The sequence below is a fragment of the Ischnura elegans genome, chromosome 8, assembly GCF_921293095.1.
Source record: "Ischnura elegans chromosome 8, ioIscEleg1.1, whole genome shotgun sequence".
NCBI classification, from domain to species: domain Eukaryota; kingdom Metazoa; phylum Arthropoda; class Insecta; order Odonata; family Coenagrionidae; genus Ischnura; species Ischnura elegans.
Window position 1 is genome coordinate 20199496 of NC_060253.1, and position 21272 is coordinate 20220767.

Here is a 21272-nt window from a genome sequence, read left to right on the forward strand (position 1 = left end):
CGGGGCGTCCACTGACTCAACACACGGGTCGTGACTGATCCTGAAAGGTTCTTGACGCGACCATCATTCCGGCGTTTTTATGCCCATTTTTTTGCAGACGAGCATCATCATTACAGCAGACTTCCGGTAGACCGAGGGTATGTTGGCCAGGTAGAAGGACGGGTGGCGTAGTGGGTAGGGCACGCTACGCCTAAACTGGGGTATCTGGGAACATTGCTATGGTCCTCAGTCATTTTAGAGGAGCGTTGAGAGAAATTCACTCTTTTGGTTTCCCTTACTTATCAATATTTCACCTTCCGAAAAACATTTCGAAAACCAGATTACATGCGCCCAAAACAAAAATCCAAATCATTCGAGCATAGAACGAATTCACTCGCCTGAGTTAAATTAACACTAACGAGAATAGCACGAATATAGTTAGATATGGTAATATTATGACTAGTAGCAGGACCGAAACTAGGAGTTTTGTCAGGGGGGGGGAATATCAATTTGCCGTCCCCCCTCCCCTGATCCCTCCTCGCTCCCTCCATTGCCACCAATGAAATATAATACATCCGTTTAAGCTATTTTTATAGATGCGTTAGATGAAATTACGCACCGTATGCTTGTTATCACTCAGTTTTATTAATAATTTTGTTCAAAATTTATAAAATGATAATTATTGCTGAATAATTTAATTAGATGAATCATTTTTTAAATAAACTTTTCAAATTTTGCCGCCGCTGGGGCATGCCCCGCCCTAGTTCCGGGCCTAATTAGTACTACGGAATCTATAATAAATAATCATTATTCCTGATAATGATTCATAGGTTAAATAACAATCTTTTAGTAACAAACCAGAACCATTGCGTATAAATCGTAGCTCCTAAAATACCTTGTTCCGATGCAATACGGATGATAACCGACATCTTTTAAAATTCTACCCTACCCTTTGCGGTTCACGGACACACAGATGTCATGCTCCCGCATGAGGTTCACAAACTCTCATTTTCCCCTATGCCAAAACTGTGTAACCCGTTTCTTCCTCTGCGATGACGCAGCAGCCTTCTAACGGCAAGACATCTCTCCCAGCGTAACACTTTTTATATTTCCCGAGAGAATTGCGCTATCACCGCTCATTTCCCTTCTGACCCACCTCCGTTTCTTCCATAGAGGTGGCAAGAAGAAACGAAAGACGAAGTGTCACATAAATGAAAATTTCAAGACGTGATCTCCTTAATCTCTCGTAATTCATGTACACACGGCTAAAAAAATTGCCACCACGCTATACCAGCTGATAATCGCATTTGAATAACAGCAATTTTACACAAGCAAAACCTACATGCTCCATGGGCGTTTTAAACGGTATATTTATTTGTAAAAAGTCTCCCGTGAACATTTGCAGTTGTATGATTGACTGAACGCAAAAAAGAACCTGTTCTAATTTCGTACAGATAATTCTATAATCTCACGTTCATTCCTATACACAAAATCTTTCACCGCTCCAAAAGGCCTTAAGAATAATAATAATAATAAGGAAAAATTTCCTGAGCAATGAGTAATTACAGATAATATATAGCGATCCTTTCAAACCTTGTACCATGGGTGCGTCATTACAGTGCAGACGTGATATAAATTTAACTTAGGATCATCACCGTGAGACCATATATTGGGTGTTATGCACATAACTCCTGTCAAAAAATGAATTCAACTAATATTAAATAATTGAAAATGGAGCAATGGCTAGATCACACACACATGCAAACTGTAGTGACTTAAAAATAAGGATTGAATTAAATACATCAGCAGTAGCACTAACGAATATCTTGTATGATGTTAGGCACGATGTGGTGGAAGTTCGTAATATTGTTGAAATGACACATTGCAATATTTCCACTTATAGAAAATCTATAAGAGGAAATATTGCAATGTGTCATTTCAACAATAGCACTAATGAAAATCATTTGTTTTGAATCGTGAATTCGCAAGCTGAACTCCTAAACGATGTCCGTCACGATCGAGGGATTGAAAATAAATGCTCGCCCTATATTTAATTGATGAGCTTTTGATCAACTCCGTTTTAACGTATTTGCATCATTTATATGGTCAGTCACTATCATTTTTTCTTTGCTCTATATGGTTTTTATTACTTAAATCGCACGCCTCACAGCACCAAGCACGGAAATATTTATTTACGAACCGTTGGGTCAGCAAAAATTCTCAAATTGAAGACTACATTTTTCCACGAGTGATCCACTAAAGAACATAAAAGTTAAAAGAGGTCAAAAATTAGAATTTCCATTCATTAAACTTATTATAAAAATATCATCTGATTCGAGTGATTTTTTCCTGATAAAATTCAATAACCACACCTTTTCCGAACCCCACCGGCTTGAAAATATTATTTTAAGCTTTCTCCCCCCAACGTAATAAGAACAACAAGGTGACTGCAGGTGCACATACTGGAAATATTTGTGACGGAGCTGACAAGGGGAGCGAGTGTCTTCTTTTTTCTTTGGCAATCGCGACGAGGATAGAAGCACGTATATACAAGAGAATGCCTTTTCGGGATTGGAGGAATTTTGGGACACAGGTCAACCAGCTCAAACTAGCGAGTGGCGAAAATCCGGTCTTGGCTTTCACCACGGTAAAAGGAAGCAGGTTTCAAGGGAAGACCTCGAGCACGTACTACATATAACAGTCGAAAAACTAAATGGACTATTTTTTCCGAGACGTCCCCGTACTTCTACACCTGGAGACATGCTCAAAACAATTGCACTACAAACCAGCGAGTGACACGTAAACGTACAGGATGCATACAAACTATATGGTCATAGTCATATCGAAAGTTGTAATCACGAATGTTATATAAGAGGATCCTCCAATTGGCCACTTAATGTGTTTTCAACCACCGCGCATTTAATTGGGATTACAAAAGTGACCACTCGCGTCGCTGATGGACAAATTGATCCTAGTATCACGGGGAAATAAGGATTAATTAGGGGTGTTGACCCAAATTTATATACATGATGCTGTGATCTATCAAATTCATAACGTTTCCATGGTATTCCACGCAATTACAAACACTGTACTGCAAAATATTGGAAAAAAGTGGATCGCATAGCACTCTTCACCGCGCCGTGGACATTTTTGAAAAACAATTTAAATACGACCGAAGTGGCAACAGAAATCAGCCTTCTATGGGTTGAATAGGGCCTCCTCTATGGAGTCCCTTTGGTTGTAATGTAAACCTCCTACCTTGAAAGGCACAACCTGAGTTTCATTACATAGTTACATCAAAAGGCGTACCCAGGATCAAAACTAGGGGGGGAGGGGCAAGCCATGATTGCTCAAGTCGCAGGTAAGATTTAAGCATGGAAAAGGTGAATGAAATCAACATTTTAAGGACACAATAACAGCTCTTTATTAGTTTTAAAATTTAGTTGCTAGAAAAAAAAATCAGGAAAAAATTCACCATAATAGCTCAAATTTTAAACAAATACTACATTGTACATCGGCAAATCGGACCATTCGAGCTGTAGCTTCCCTTTATCTCTTTCTTGCCACCTACGAACTTGAAGCTGTATATTTTTCCTGAATGAGCATAAGCGCGAAATTTGATAAGCGCATATCTTATATAATCAAGACATATCTCGCCGAAAGCGGGCCAAACTTTCAAACGGGCCAAGCGCGAACACGTGGCCGATAAAAGACTGGGCCGGGGAAATGCCCAAATTACGGCGAAACCGGATTAACGTGCTATCACAGATAATGATCCGTCCGTATCTATTACCAGCAGTTCCCAACAGATGTCGGAGGAGTACACGTGAGGCACGTGGGAGAAATGGAGTAAATGGTTAACCTGGAAAATATCTTTCGTAAGTAAGAGCCTAAAGGAGGCTCCATACATAGGGGAACAGCGTCCACGAAGACCATCACAATCTCCCGTTCCCAAGCATAAACTTCTCGAGTGGCAGTTCAATTTTTGCAAATAAATTTGTGCAAAAAATTACGAGGAATCGTCCATTTTGGCGTCCCATGTTCCGAGTAAATGAGACAGACTCTTGTCCTAATTTTCCTGTTCCTAGAATTAGAAACTTCCACGTCGTATCCACGTATACGTAAAAATTTCAAATTTTAGGTATGTAAAATATTAAGATGGGTCTACTGTGAAATGTTAAAGATGACAGCCTGAGTTTTAAATTAGAAATACTTCACGAATAAGACCTGTTGAGCGGAAGTGATGCGCCCTCTTAAGAGAAGTCTCTGTAAATAAAAAATAACAAGTTCCCATAACAATCCCACGACAAATCTCCACACCCTTGGGCTCATATTCAGGCGGGAGATACTCCCCCTCCACGCGTAACAATGAGAGCGTGTGACGTCCGTGGAACCAATTCGCGACGAGTTCTCGTACCTTATCTTTGGAGGGATCCTAAATTCAACTGACTTCATCGTCTTAACCAACCCCTCAAGTTTTCAAAGGTGAGATCGCACAATCATCTAAGATATTTTTCGTCCACGACATTAAGAGGCCTCCGCCGAAGTACCTAGTTTTCCTAACGGTGGAGGACAACCGGGACATCATTGTGACACAAAAGAGAACACTAAATTACAATTCGCAAAACGCATTTCAATTTCACTAATTCGCGATTACGCGAAGGTTGGGAAGTGTGGGTGATGGTAAAGCTAACGGATGTTTGCACTTTATTGAGCTATTCCATATTTCCACGAATATCACAAAATCCCTTAAGGCGGCCTCATTATGTGTCGCCACCCACCGACCATTTAAAAGGGTTTACAAAAGTCGCCACTAGAGTCCATGACGGTCGCAGCAATCCGAGATTCACGAAGAAATACTCCACAAGGTATTAAAAAGGCCGTTTTAGACGGAGCACAGAATTGCGCAGGTTAGAACTGCATTGATTTTTAAAATGGCGTGGAATAGCGCAAATGCACGAAGAAAATTAGATCAGGGGCTATTTTGCCATCTCACGTCCACGCATTCTCGTATGTGTTCTATCAATTCACCGCTTTACACGACACAATTTTGACTGCTTCTTCGTACACACGTCAGATTGTGCAAGCACGTGCCCCGTGTAAAACGGCCTTTAGGGTGGTCCACCGAAAATTATTTCATGATGATATGATTCATCGAATTCATAACTTTTCAATGTTATCCACCGCAAATGAAACTACTGTACTGCGAAATATTGGCAAAAACGTGGATCCCACCGCACTTATCGCTGCCATTTTTGAAAACCAAAACGCGACAAAAGCGGCAACAGACATCGACCTTCCATGCGATGGCACGGAGACTGCTCTCTTCAGTCCACTTGCTTATGTTAATGAAAACCAGAACGGGTAAACGAGGCACAACTCAAATAACGCAACGATGCCCGTGCTGAGGGACGTATCCCGGTGCGCCCTCCAGCCTGGAAATCTTTGGCGCCCTCCTGTTTCGAAACTGACAGATTTTACAGTCAGAATACCAACATTGAGCAGTTGATTTGACTTCAATGATGTCTCACTTAACAGAATAATTAACACCGTAAATAGAATGATAACTTAAAAATGATAAATTAATATAATTCAATCTGGTAAGATTCAATTCCATCTCAAGAGGGTAAGAATTAAAAAAAAAAAATAAAAATTAACCTATTATATTCCACACTCCCAGCCCCCTTAGTAGTCCTCCCGCTGCATCATGCTGGCGCCCTCTGGTCATGGCCGTCAACTGCCGCAAGAAGGGGTCCAGCACGCGCCTGAACGCAACTAACTCGCGTTAAGGTGGTGGTGGTACGCCTTATTTTATATTTAAAACTTGAGAAAGACCAGCAGAATAAGAGGGATACTAACTTCGTTATAACTCATCTTTCAATTTCATCTACTGAATTCTTTCATTGAATTGCGATTTCGCGTCCAAAGGAACGACCCCGATAGCTCAGCTGCCAAACATTAAAAGTGAACAATCAATCTTGGATACTTATCCATGCTATTATGAAACAAAAGGTGATAGTTTGTTTTCATAAGAATCGCCTTCTCGCTTAAAATAGAAACGAGATGAATCTTCTATATTATTTCTACTGTATAGATACCTTTTTCTTAACTTATACGCAACTCAACAAATGAGGTACCATAATGCACAGAATTTATCAGAGAACATGCGACGGCATATCTTACTTCCTAAATATTGCTATTGTTTCCTAAACTTAGTTTTTAAATAATTAAATAAACAAAAAAACCGTAAATAATCCTGACGTTAACGGCGCACAAACTGATACATTAGTTCATTTGCAGCAATATCTCGCATTCTTTATATAACTTTTATAAAAAGGCGGCTGATTCAACATTCATGTCTCCTGTTGATACGTAAGTGGTATGAGTCATCATGCGCGTTTAACGGAGGATAGAGTAATTACTTCCAATGCTGTGTTTAAAGAGGTCCTCTGACCTCAATTTGTACATGAACATTCCAATTAAATTTGTACATAAGACCCTGCCTTTTTTTTCTACATTTTAAAATTAGAGACGCACCTATCCCTCTGTGGACCTGCATTGAAAGGAGCGGGGGAAGCCCGCTGGGAGCGGGCGCAGCACGCTCGTTACTATTAACTTTCAATTCCAGCGCCTCACAATTACGCATAAGATGTTTTGCTGATCCAATTACTTCTGGTCTGCAGTAGATTCCTTTACAATCTGATCTCAAGTTCACTAGTGCGGACACAGTAAACAGCAATGCCGTTATCTAGTAGAAGTAGAGATTAAACCACATAAGTAGAGGATAAGCGAATTCTACAATCCATAGAAACAGCAAGAGGGAGAATGCAATGATTAACTCGAAGAAAATTGGTGATCGTCAACGATTTTTTAATAGAAGATCATCACTGTCATCACATTTTTAACGACGACAAGCTGCCCACAACGCATTTCCAAAGTTATTTCCAGAAGTTCTCCCCAAGCACTTTTCAAACCGCATTCCCACGACGGCTCCCATTACTCGTTCGTCTGTGCCAGCATAAGATGATAAGCAGTTACGGGGAAGAAGGTGTTCATGGAGCTGCGCAGTGCTGATGCTCAGGAGTCGCATTAAGGAGAGGAGCGCGTATGCTGAGAATGCAGATGGCTGCGAAGAGGGCGATATCGTCTCGAGGCTTATCGCAACGCAGAGTCCACAAGTTAATACGACGTTCGAAGGTGGACGAGCGACGCGAAAAAATTTCCTAACGCCGCAAAATGCCTCAACACAGAGACGGTGAGGTGAGGGGGTCGGGAATAGAAGTGAATGATGATAGGATGAAGGTAGCTAGCAGACAAACGTCGACATCTGCAAAACCAATCTATTTGAAAAAACACAAATACAAATCACAAATTTCGGTAAGATCGACCCTTATTCCTGCGATTTGCACAGAAACATGTTGTCGGCGTATTAAAAGTTACTGGCAATTCTCCACAAAAAAAGTTTAACTTTATTGCACGAGCAAGAAAAAAAATTCTAAAGAAATACCATTTTGGCATAAAAAATCAGATGTAAAAAAAAACAAATATAATAAAGTTAAGACATCTGTAACTGCAACTTTTTATAGAATCAATTGCTCTTGTTTATATAAAATTGTAATTTCAAAGGTTGCTCTTCCCGAACACAACATTTTTTCCGACAATGGAAACATATTCAAATAATAAATTCAAGGTTTTCGTACACTGGCCGGTTGGGGTTGCCAATGGACTCAACGGTACGCCACTTGTAAACTCGTCTTTAGCGCGGCCATCGACTCGTGAGGAATCACGACCAGTATCAATACATTTTTAATTGACTGAATTCGAGGATAATTCAAAATGCATTACATTGTTTTCATGTGAACGCACTAAAAAATTAATTCATCAATGAATAACACTATTTGAGGAAAATTTTCCGTAAATTTCAATTTATAAATATGTCAGCATTACACGAGATTAATTATGAAACAACTCACTCAAATACTATAATTTTATTCTAAACTTGACTTCAAAACAAGACGAGTAGAACTATGCGTAAGAGTCTTCGGCACTGCCCCCGACAACCTTAATTGCAAAAGCTACCGAGTATTGTCACACTTTGCCTATTTTCCTGACGTACTAGCAGTTTATAACTCGTGCTGTCACCCATAAAAATTGGAAATGTTGCCTTGAATTCAAGATAACAACACTGAATGTGTTAATGATAGCATTGTTAAGGAGTATCAGACGAAACAATTGCACACTGTGCCGAAGCCAGAGCGGCGAAATTCTGGCCCGGGGCGACCGGCGCTTTCCCGACCCTCCACATCATATCTTGCACCCCATCCCCTTCCTCTTTCTTCCTATTCCATCCCCCGCCATCCCGTGTGACCCCTCGAAGCCGCTACCATTCTCTTTGTGCGTACTGCACGTGACTGGAGTCACGTAGTCGCAAATCCCTCTACGAGCCCGCACGCGGAACTGCAAACCCTATGCGAGGAGACCGGTTAGCGACCCGAAGTGAACTCATCCCTTCAGCCAATTCAAAGCGTCAATTTCCATTAAGGCAATACGACAGGCCCTTATAATATGGAGACGATCGTGTGGATATAAGTTTTTAATTCTTTTATTTTTTTACTTTTCCTCCCTCGACCACTGGCAACATTTGCATTCATGTATTTGCCCACGTTTTAGCCCTGGAAATGAAAATAAAATTCAAAATCGTTACAACTTTGCCTTTAACATCTATAAATACGTTAGCTTGAGAAAAAGTCACCTAGTCTTGCACATATATATCACAAGAAAGGTTCATTAGTTTATTTGCTGAGCGAGATCAACGGGATAGATATGAGTTTTAAGAAAGCTGAAATTTGTTTATTTGCTTACGGTATCGAACTCGCTCAAAAACATTGGCTTCCCGTTTCACATTTTTTAATAAAAAATTGAATTTCTAAATCCTTCAAATTTTTAAGGTTAGTAAGGTAACGGTCGACCACACAAGTAAAAAATAAGCCTAGAAACTGGATTATGAATTGGACAAATAATAAGCAAAATTTCCATAATTCCAATGCATGCTAATGTTGACACAATTGATTTAAGTAAACCGAGACAGGCCACGGGGATAACTTTCACCCGCAGGGCACAAATTGTGAGAAAACCCACGAGAAAAAAATCATCCCGGTCAAGGCGAATGATTTTTTCCCGGTGAATTTTTTCACACAACTTGTACAATCGAATATACTTCGAAATCGAAAAGTACGAATTGAGGGACTTATGCTACAAAAACATAGGAGATCCACCTCCTGTCGAGCGAGTGATACGTCATTTTCCTTATATGACTCGTTAAGGACCATACGTCTAGGCGTCCTGGATAATTATTCGTCAAAAATAATGCGAGGTTCAAGGAGCAAAGCTTAACCGCGGACTTGTGTCATATTCGAGACGACTCGTCACACAGTATTTTCTCAGAGTAGAAACGTCCTTGTCAATATTACGAGTGAGCTTTGAATAAGGTAAAAAAATCCATGCCCTGAAAATTTACTAATTGATAGTTACGAGTTATATGCAAGTATTTCTCTGCGAAAAAAAAGAAAATGCGAACCTTCGGGCATGACTAATGCGTCGTCTACAGTGTAGGATGACCACCAAATCAGAGTGCTTTTCTTTTTTTATTGTATCGCCATCCGTTCATAATACGCAAAAAAATCTCTTTGGCGAAGACGAACACAGACGTATACGAACGTCAGACGTATTTATTTATTCTCTGGAGTCCGTGAACTCAGCTCGAGGTCGGCGACGCGCGGTCAACCTCCATTGATATCCCCCGGGAATTATCCGATCGCTTCTTCCCACACGTGACGTCAGCGTGGATTCCTCGCGATGCGTAGTAATAGTGGCGATAGATTACGCTGATCAACCTCTCGCTCACGCCACGGACCGATTGCGTAACAAGTGAAAAGCGGGAAAGCGGCGAGAGAACGAGTTCCTACGGGCGTCCGGAATCCGCAGGTGCAAGCGGTCGCGAAAACACTCCCTCTTGAGACAGCCACTTTGAATGAGGGAGGGATAGCGAGGGCATAACCCGAATGTTCCCTACCGTATATCAAGAATATTAACGAAGGTCTCCGACTGACTCACAGACCGAATGCCGGCGAACTGAGGGGCGGCCAAACAGTCCGCCGAAAGGAAAAACCTTCGCAGAACCTTTAAATGTCTTTACATTAACCCGTACGACTCGAAATGTATGAACGCGTGAACGCATACGAAAATGCACCGTGTAACCACCCAACTTGTGCGAATCCATGTACACAAATTGTACAAAACTCATTCTAAACCATGTGCTATTCCTTTGTAAGGTATCTTGCATGTTAAACTTTTAGTTTTTTTAAAGTAGTGGCATGAAAAAATGTTCTAATTTGGTTCTTGCATTGGTACATGTTCCGTTCCGGTCCACAAAATTCGTTCATGCAAACAGACTCGAACGTGCTAATGCATCGTGTAAAGAGGCCTTTATACCAGTAGCCCCCGTCACGCGTCTTTCCGAAGGGTTTGTCTATGGCGGTTAAGGCAGAGAGCCGGCTATAAATGCGAGCAATCACGGTTGAACACCGTCTTAATCCCGTGCGAATCTAAAACACGGGCAGACGACGGCCAAGGGGTGTTGAACCGCGACCACCTAGATACTCCTATATTCCCGAGTGCCTCGGTGGTCGTGCCTGAACCGGAAGAGTTCGGGATCTGCATATGCTCGGAGGCCCTCTTCCGGGACCAACGATCCACGTCCTTCAAACCAGCATGGACTTACATCCAAGGCATGAGAGAAGGATACATACGCCAAGATTTATCCGAGTTGGCACTACTTTAGTTACCAACTGATTAATTGCAGAAAATTTTAGAAAGTATGCTTAGAAATAGGAAGCATTCCTCCCACTCGAACGGTCTCTTTTTTTGTAAAGGATTGCACGCTTGAAACCAATAATATCACCTTGAAATTTTCAGGGAATGGTGGCCAACAATTTATTGTAACTCAAAAGGTGCAAATTTTTCACAGCTGATAAACATCAATACGTTGACAAAGATCTACCAAATACAATTTGCCAATTTCGAGATAAGAATACAAGTTTTAAAGGTAATGAATTTAGTACGTCACCAAAGAAAAACATGACTGGACGAGCAGCACTGATGCGTAAAACACTTCAAAGCGTAGTCTGTGATTTTGAAATTTCCAAGGTACATATTGTAAACCCTTTTAAATATTTAACAATATCTAATTTATAAAAAAACACCTCCGAAAAATGTAAACGTAAAATATCCACATTTAGTTATAGAGAAACGTTTAAGATTTACTCCATTTACTCTGAAAAATTCAGGTCGAAATAGTTCATGAAAACAAATCTAGAACATCTCGAGAAAAAAACCGGTAGGGCAGGAGTGATGTTTCCAGTTTGCCCCTCATTACGGAAATTCACTGCGAAAGTTGCTGATACAATTTTCACGCCAGAGGTTTAGTAACACAGACGAGATAGTAACACAGTTAATCAGTCCCGCCTTATCAATACCACTCGAGTTTGAGTAACTTTGAACAAAGCCCTCGTGGATTGTGATCCGATGTAGTAAATTTTGTTTTCGATTATGTTTTAAGATAATCGAAAGATGAATTATGTGGAAAAATAGTAGGGCTGATCCTTTCATTATCAAAAGCAGTAGTGGAAAAGCCGTATTTTTTGCCAATCATGTGTCTCAATGTGTCAGACTCGATGATAAGGCAGAGATTGTTGTCTAAGAGTTGTTCTTGCCCATCCTACGTCGATAAGGGCATGACGTGTACACGTGGTAAATTGAAGGAATGCAGCGTAAGATATGAGTGATGGGGAATGAAGCTAAGAAAGGGTGACTGTTGAGATTCCATTCATGGACGTAGGTGGCGCAGCCCCCAGTCCATCACACGGTCACATACAAAAGTGCTTTATTCTGCCAGTCACAAGAGCGTGAGAAAACAGCATGCTGGTCCGCATAGCACAGTAGCGGATACAGAAAACACTCAAAGGGGAGGGGGGAGGTAAAAGATATTTTGAAGTACCTATATTTTTATCGTAATGAAAACTAATCAAGGTATATGCGAAGTTTAAGAAAGTTTTACTCAAACTGATTATACACATATACAAGACAATGCCATCTTATGATATAAAAAAATTACAGTTGTGGTTCAGCGATTATCGGCAATGAAGGCCGCAAGGGGGGGGGGGCGCATCCCCTGTGCCCCCCATATGTATCCGCCACTGGCATAACACCACAGTTCCGAGGCCAGTTCATTATATATTAACCTATTAATTCGTACTCTAAAGGTCACATCACTGGGAAAAAAATTGGGAAAGTCTGGGATATAATACGAAGCAAAAACGAGGACGGTAATTAAGCTAGAATAAATCGCAAGAAATAAGAAACAAACATTGGATTCTCCACGCCGGAGAATTGAGCAGATACTTAAAATGAGACCGAAAAGAATAAAAATACTGCTAGCAATTGTGAGAATACGTATGACGTACAAAGTAATAATTAACTTTACTTGTGTAGGTGGGAATCAGCCGACACTTACCTGTCTCCACAATTCCAAAAATGAAGCTTAAGAAAGCCACAAAGCGAGGAATTCAGGAGAAGTCGAGGTTATTTTGAGCAAGAGAAAAAATAATTCTTTGGTGTCGCTGATAATTTAGTAAAGTTAATTTAAATTGAAATCGAAATGATTTAAAGCTCTATCAGGGGTGAATTTAATATTTATAGATTATTAATCATTATTATAATTACCACAATAAAAACTGACAATTTCATAAATATTCAAGATGGAAAATTTCCTGACATACGCATTTCTTATCCTTTTGAAAAGAAAAAGTACGTGTCCGTAGTTAAACCGGCTGTCCAGAAACCTCCACAGCAAATGATACGTAGTCATAGCAAAAAGAACACATCATGACCATTTTTACACCAGCAGTTAGATATTAAAATAGTTTTTTCGGGTTTGTATTTTCTCTTGGAAAACTACAGTAATAAAAAATCTACAATAATTAACAGAAACACCTTCAAAGTTATTTCCTCTCCGCACATATTAGCCTTTCCCAACAAAAAAACTGACAATAAGCCATTAACGCACAAGGGACCGTAGTCCACGAAAACGTAGGATTCATTTACAAGAGGTGGATCGTAGAAATCAAGACAATTAGAAACTTCTTCTGCCGAAAAATCTAGTTTTTATATTCTTGGTACGAAAAGTCTTCCTCGGATTTTACATTCTATACACGCAACTGCATCCTTAAGAGGAATTAATTTCTCAGACAGCAGTGTAGGTGTCCCTCTCGGAACCAACAGCGACGCGAGAATTGAAGGAGAGACAAGGCCGTTAGCGTAAGTCAGGCATTTCCGCCAGAGTAAGCCATCCTTTCCACGTGTTCGATATCGCCCGGCGTTTCCTCGAAAATTATAGGCTGGGCGCGCCACAAGCACCAAAATCGCCGTGAGGAAAACGGAAACGTAGCGGAGAGAGATATAAAATCTGAAAGAGATATTTTTTGGAGGTTTAACAATTGGATAGTCTTTAGGATTTTGATATTGCTGCGGAAGAATAAAAATTGTCGGACAACATTTCGGAAGCCAGTGGTAGACGGTTACAGGCTGCCACAAAATCAACAACTTCCGCAAGCGTCCACCATGAAAATTAACGCAAATCTGAACAAAAGTCCCCGCAGCAAGGTAGCCTGCACAAAATGCGATTATTTGCATTGCAGATTATTTTCCTTAACAGAAGTAATTTTACTTTTTCAATCCCATCTCACGGAGCTCCTTTCGGGACATGAAATATTATTACATCGACAATGAGATACGATAGTTAAAATATCAACTAGCGAGTCATATGACTTACACCACTACTTACTTTCCACCACCTGTTACAACTATTTCCTATTACGAAATCACTTAACGGTTGGAAATTTACCAAAAAACCATCAGTTATCCCTAGACATGTGCAATACTCCAGCACTTTTTCGAAGACAACACAATTAATTGGTTTGTAATAATTAAATAGTATTATTCCTAGGGTACGAGGCTGGTTCGTCTAGCCATAAAGCCTCGGAACGAAGGGCATGAAAAACAGACCTCTTATCAGCCTGATTTCCTAGCAAAGATAACGAACAAATATCACCTGCCACAACAACTTCAAATATGATTGACGCACTGTTTATAGAAAATAAACAACACGATTCTCTCGTAAGTGCAATAAAATGGCAAATGCAGTGGGAAACAGCTATCCATTACGACACCCAATGACGGCAAGGCATAAATTAAATGCAGGAAAAATTAAAAAAAAGCAAAAATTGTAGATAGTCGAGATCCTTCCACTGAAGCTGAGATCGTAAAGAGACGAAGACGTAGTGAATAACAGCAGAATTTGCGGGAAATGGAGTCACGATAAAAATGCGAAAGACTTCAAAGGAAAAAAGAGAACGAAAAGTCACACTTGTAGCGTGGACATCAGTACAACATCTTTGAAGCAGTTGCCACCTCTATTTAGCTTCGGTGGATCAACCAGAACTAAGTTTATTAAACGACAATGAACTATGAAGAACTTACGTCACCTACCGACGGCGTCCGTCATTTTCGCCACGAATGTAGGATAAGGAAGGGTGAAGAGAAACCCAGCGTCATTTCTGGCATCCTCTAAACGAAAGGGGCCCAGGGAACCACAGCCTTGCGTCCCATCCAATAGGCGGTGTGGTGTACTTCGAAATGGCTTAAACAAAGCGAAAAGTAGTCACTGAGAATTCGGATTCGAATTTGGGGGCACAAGATGGGAGGCCAATAATCAAGCCGCCACACCATCCCGAGTCCCGCGTCAATCATGCATATGTGAAGTACATATGCAACTCCGGGTTTCAAGGTACGAGAAATTTTGATCAGACCATATGGCCACAAACATTTTCATTCACAACGACATGAAATAAATAAAATCGAGCGAAAGTGATAGGTGTATTACGCTGAGGAATCTTTAAGTAATTAAATGCTAAATGAGGTAACTCATGACAAAATTTTATCATACTAATATGAAGATAAAATAAGGCATATTATCCTCGTATACCGCTCCGGCATCAAGGTAAGAGATTCAGCAAATACCCAAGTCGGAATCGATTAAGAAGCCTTGCCGAATGAGAATCACAAAAGGCAAAAAAGTTCTTCACGCAGGCGACTTTCACCTGTAAAGGCTAAAAACGTGAAACAAATGTTTCCGCCATGGACGAATCCCTTGAGAACGACCTAGATTAGTGCCCGGAAACAATCATGACCGACCTTGATGGTGGGTTTCTTTCAAGGCGCGTGGCTCCATATTACAGCCCCAAGTACGTAAGAAAGATTAGTCAGCATCAAAAACCAACGAAGCATTTAGAGATCAATATCTTGCAGCACCAAAACATTATTCCCGAGAGTTGCTGTTGTGATGAAATGCTACAGTTAGGTCGAGGATTGTTAACTGAACAGATATACCTTGAGTGCGCATTTCCGCGTGAGAAACTTACAGTGACGAGGATAAACCTCTTTCGTATCCTAATATCCAATCGTCAACAGCCATTGCCGAGATAAAAACGTGGGACTCTGGCCAGCACTCAAAGATCTGGCAAGAAACACCGAATCTACGACAAGCTAAACTACTCATTGGAGGACTTAGATCAGGACTGGGGAGAAGACTTCTAACGAACAGATATCAACTTAAGACGATAGTAGGCCTGCTCAATGGAAAACTACCATGCGATGAGCTATTTGCATCTCCAGGGGATCACTGACACAGCCAGATGCAGATAATGCGAGGAAGGGGAGGAAAATAACTCCCCTCTGCAATACGAGTGGCACACCGCTATGAGGACTCGTAACAGACACCTGTGCTCACCAGTTTGGAGCCCACGGAGATCAGATATCCTTCAGCAAGGATATTGAGCTCGACGAGTAATCACTCACTGGTGGATAGCACAACGGACAACTTAGGTCTAAGTGCTCATGGCGATACCGCGCCTCATCATAATTTTAATTGATCGATCATAATGTCCAGCCGGATTCCTTTAAATTCGTATCGCTTAACCCTCAGGGACGCCAGTTTGAATGACCTAATTGAAATGCGAGGGAGGTGGCAACACACTTAGCTACGGATTGGGGAATTCACTATTGTAACATTCGTGATAATTCCTCTGAGCCAATGCCTGCCCCCTTCATTTGTTTTTTCCCGCGCTTTCTCTGACACGCCGCCCTGATTCTTGACCTCGGCCTTGGTCCGCCCGCCGGCCGGCGTGCTCGGCTGACTCAAAAGGCGGGGGGAGCGGCAATATATGAGAGAAAGGGAATTGCGTCCCCACTCACTCGAGGGTGACGAAAAGAATACACGAATCAATTATGCGTGCGTTCGACCGTGCGACTCCTGACGTGCGACCGGTCACGTAGCTGGCAGTTTCCGCACGCGCTTTCGACCCAACCTTCGTCCACTCCTCCACCCGTCCCAGGCCATTGGCGGAAGGAAGTGTCAGAATTCGCAGATGGAGGCGATGGATCGACCATAAGAAGGCCGCACTGCACGTGGCCGAGCGATTTCGCACGCGACTCAGCAATATTCCCCCTCCCATCGCGAATTCTGGCCGGTTTGTGGATAAAACTTGCGAAAGAAACATATTACATACCAAACGAAATAGTTAACTTAGAGAACTTTCCACATCTACATAGTACCCTGCGAGCCACCTCTAGGGTGTTTGGCAGGGGGTGATCAATCACCAGCATGCAATAGGATTCCCAAAATGTTGGCACATTTTCAGGTAAATTTCAAGTAAAACGTTGGCACATTTTCTACCCCCTTGTAACCACGCAAGCAAAAACAAGAAAATTCCACGCCCAGGAAATTGGTTCATGGATCGTAACCATGATGTATCTCTTAAGAAGGTGGGGGATGGGGTGATACGAGGATACCCTCTGACTCTGGGGCGTTTACGCAAAAAAATATAACCCTTATATCGCTGTCCAAAGAAATTACACATAAGTGCAGCGCACATAACATTATTCCTCCATAGGCACGTACCCTCATACTCCAGAAAACATACTTGTCCCGAAAAGGGACGACTGCCGGCGCAAGAATGTGCATTTGGTCGAGTACAGTTTTAGTCCTTAACACGAGTGCGTATGGAAAGTGGAGTTGGGTGTGGTGGAGCCAGGAAAGCCCGACCCTGCGGTCCTAAGTCTAGCCACGTCATGGCAAGTCGTCGGGAACATGGTTCGACGCTTTTCCACCATATCGATGGAAAGTTCTAACAACAAGTATCTCAACAATAGCAACTTTTCAGGAGAGCAGAAATGCGATTTATTTTTCTAATACATACATAGTAGGTATATAATTTTAATTGAAATTAAAAACAAAAAATACATAAAACTGAAAAAGAAGCATGCATTTACAAACAAAGAGTTGTTTTTTGCTAGAATTTTATTTTTTATTAACAGTATTAACTCAGACCGGCCAAATTTTGAGATACGTCTTGTTAGAACTTAGCCATCGATATGTAGTACTGCCTTGCAGCTGAACAATACTCACTCAGCGTTTTAACCAGAACTTTGGTTTGGGTGGATAGAGCTCACCCCAGACTAAGGCAAAGGCGCGTTGTAACAATCTAGCAGGGTGAGGAGGACCATCTGCATTACCAGGGCCGCCTCGCACTTCCGAGGATTTTGGCTTGAGAGTGTCCAAAAGGCTATAAAACAATACCTTGCACAAGGAACGCTTCCGTAAGATGTCAAGCGGTTAACCCACAGAGGACAACGCTTCTTCACCTTTAAATCAGCGGGCCATTTATGATAATAGTGACTCCCCGACCCCTTCGGAAAATTTCGCGGTTCTCTCGGTTAACAAATGGGCGAATTTCACGTTGCACTTCATTCAAACATGAGAGTTGAGGTCAACACTTTCCCTGCGGTTTCACAAGTCTAGTCTGAATTGTCAAGCACGACACTTGGCGAAATAAGATGTTAGGCTTTCTCGGGGAACTAGTATCAAGACTTATTTTCGGGTCCTCCGCCGGGTCAAGCTTTCTAATATTCAGCCGCGGCACCAACCGTACATATGATTGAAAAAAAGCGGGAAAAACAAATGAAAGGGGGAAACAGGCACGCGCATCCGGAGGCCAAACTGATCACGAATACTCACATGGTGTTCCAAGCCCCGGCGCGGCGGCCGTGGTGGATAATAGAAGTACGTTGATGAAGCCGTCCTAGGTGTCGTAGAGCATAAATCACAATGAACCTTCGATAAAATCAAGTGGACACTTCGCGCAAAAGCGCAAGGTCTTCCACAGCAATGTCTCAAATTGATCTCAACCCCTCTTTTCAACTATTTTTGGCATAGCATACAGTGAACCCTAATTCAGGCCCGTTATTATAAGGCAAAACTAAACTTCTAATAGTATGGAAAAAGAATAGTATGTACCTATTAAAAAAATTATAGTTCCAATTATATAGTATTTCAGGGCTACATAGTTTTAATGGAAAAAATAATCAGATTATTTTAAGTTACCGCAAATTTTAATCCTCAAAAATGGCCCGAATGTTTGAAAAGAAGTTGAGTGCGATAATAACACTGAAAAACAGCATTGTTCTCATAAGCGCAATGATATCATTCCCCGATTTTTTTCGGATGCCAATATATTGTAGTAGCTGAAGACATTTTATCTTGTTCTAAACTAAAAAAACGTGAAAAATAGAAATGTTCGTTTTCGCCAACCAAAATGCAGGGTAAAGAAAATATAAAACGGAAAACTCCAACATCTTTCAATAATATTTCGCCACCCCGTTCCATTTTTTCAAGTCATTCACGCAACGGGAAGGTCACACGGAAGACCATGTCTTTCATAAAACTTAAGCCACATGGAACCAACTCCAACCTCGGAAAATCCTTCGCCCTAAATTCAATCGCCACATATCCTCTGAGCACTTTCTAATACCGTAGAAATTGGAGGGAAGGTCGATTACCGTTCCCGTGCACTGAACAGATTAGAGGACACTAGTTCAATACGAGAACACCAATAATTGTCATGAAAAAATTGTTCTCCACAAGATTGTGGAAAAGAAATTCTCCTACATCTCCTAGATAACAATTCCCATTTTCTAAGACATATTCTGCAAGCACACTTGCGTTCAGAAAACAGACAAAAATTAAGTTTGGAAATTATGTCTAACTTTTTACTAAGAAAAATAGCAAAGAAGTTAAATGCTTTATTATCTGAAAAGTCATCTGACATTAAATAAAGCATCATACTAGGCGCTTTCGTTTTTCAGATATAATAGGACGAATGAAAAACTACCGCAACTACCGACATACCAATTGGATTGACCAGCATTCGATCAAGTACCCAAGCTAACTACTCCATGTATTGCGCACCGATTCAAATATTCATGTATTCCCTAAATTCCCATGCATGCATTTTGTTTTCCTAATGTCTAACCAACTCACAAAGGTAATCAACCCTTAGGGTGATTTGGACTGGGGAGGATAGAGCTAACCCCGAACTAAGCCAGAGATGAGTCAATGATACACATTGAGAATAGGGGAGCTCTCCCGTAGTTCTACTTTAGTTATTTTCCCAGTTCCACCCCGTAAAGAAAAAAAATAATGCAAAAAAATCCATAGTCACAAAACATTAAAACAGCAAAACACACAATACCTTAATTCGAAACATTATTATAAAAGGCTTAATGAAATGCTCTGCCTGTAGTAGGTGTATTTAGGTCTCTAAATAATAATAACTCAAACCACACTGCTATAACGTGCACTGTTTCTTAGCTAGTTATGGTTTGTATAATTGTCGTTTTGGTTTATCAGCCCTGAAGCTGCTTTATAAATGGAGCACTTTATTGGTCTCTTTCAATTTTTAAAAAAATAATTCGGAACCAAAACCCTCAAGAACTTTACAAAAGACACTAAGTTGAGCGCATCTACATTCTAACGTACCCAACGACCTCGATTCGCTGACAAATTTAGCCACGCGCGAGTTGGGACTTTTTTCTTCTCTCATATTCACGCCAGGATCTGCCAACACCCAAAAATCGCCAAAAAATAAGAGGGAAAATACAACAAGAAGGATCAACACGCATCTCAGAGCTGCGGTTATAATGAGAAGAGGAAGCGGTCGACCGCGACTGATCCGGAAGCGTGCGAGGTTTCACAAAGCTCCCAATAAAGATGCAGAATGAAGTCCCCTTCAGATTTATCCTTCCCGTTGCAAAGGCGAACCAAAGCCTGATAAACGCTCAAATGCCCTCATTTGAACCCAGAACCTCGGCTAGGATTAGGAAGAAGAAGGCACCGAAAGCCAAGTGTATATGAGAACAGGAGGGAGGGGAGGGTTAAGTAGAGAACATGGAGAGAAACCCGGCGTCGACATTGGGTTCTTAAATGGACACATACCTCCCGTACGAGCGGCCTATACATTTTGGCGACGGATTAATAGGTTCAAACTTATGCTCCCTCGCTCAATGATTATATCTGGAAGTCGGTTTGTATAGGTGGAGGTAGAGCTCGCAACAGATTCGGCCAGAGGCATATGAATATCACAAATTTGTGGCTAAGGGGGCCGTTCCTTTCACTGGGCCAGGATTATATTTTGGTGTGTCCGAAGACTTCCCCGGGGAACAGAACTCAGGACCCTTCGATTAGCAGCCTTGCGCTCTACTCACCACGCTACCACACTCCCTAAGAAATAAAATTATGCTATCATCCAGAAATTTTCAGCGTTTACAAAGTAGACCCATGTAAAAATATTCCAGCTTCTCATAGGAGATACTTTTACCAGATATTATAATGGACACAGGACAATGTGGAACAGGTTTAACCCAGCTTACTCTGAATATTTCCATATGGTGGCATAACAATAACGCAAGTAATCCGTCAACAACGCAGACTTGTGGAGATGGAGGGTTAGGTCTGCTTAACTAAATACCAGGGCACAATTAAATCGGCCACCTCTTCAGTTATGATAAAATCAATCCCCAAAGGACAAGAGAGTGACGATGGTAACAATTTTTTAGGACCAACTTTATCCCAATTACATACCGGATTACAAACTCCCCTTGCGGTCCCAAAGCGACTCAGTCGAACAGAAGCAAATGAAATACCGTTAGCTCGCGAAAATTTATTCAGCACTTGACCAACGGGAAGAGAGGCATCCGGGATTATAATCACGAAGGAAGGGTAATTGATGCATATTCAACATGGGAAAAGAAATTCAACACCACTTCGTAATGGCTGTGAGGGT

The 21272-nt window shown here is 41.3% G+C and overlaps 1 protein-coding gene across 2 annotated transcripts in view; it reads right to left on the reverse strand.

Annotated features, from left to right (window-relative positions):
• LOC124164543 (protein cueball) overlaps positions 1 to 21272 on the reverse strand; it is a 55701-nt gene that overhangs the window by 30483 nt on the left and 3946 nt on the right. The window lies entirely within an intron of this gene.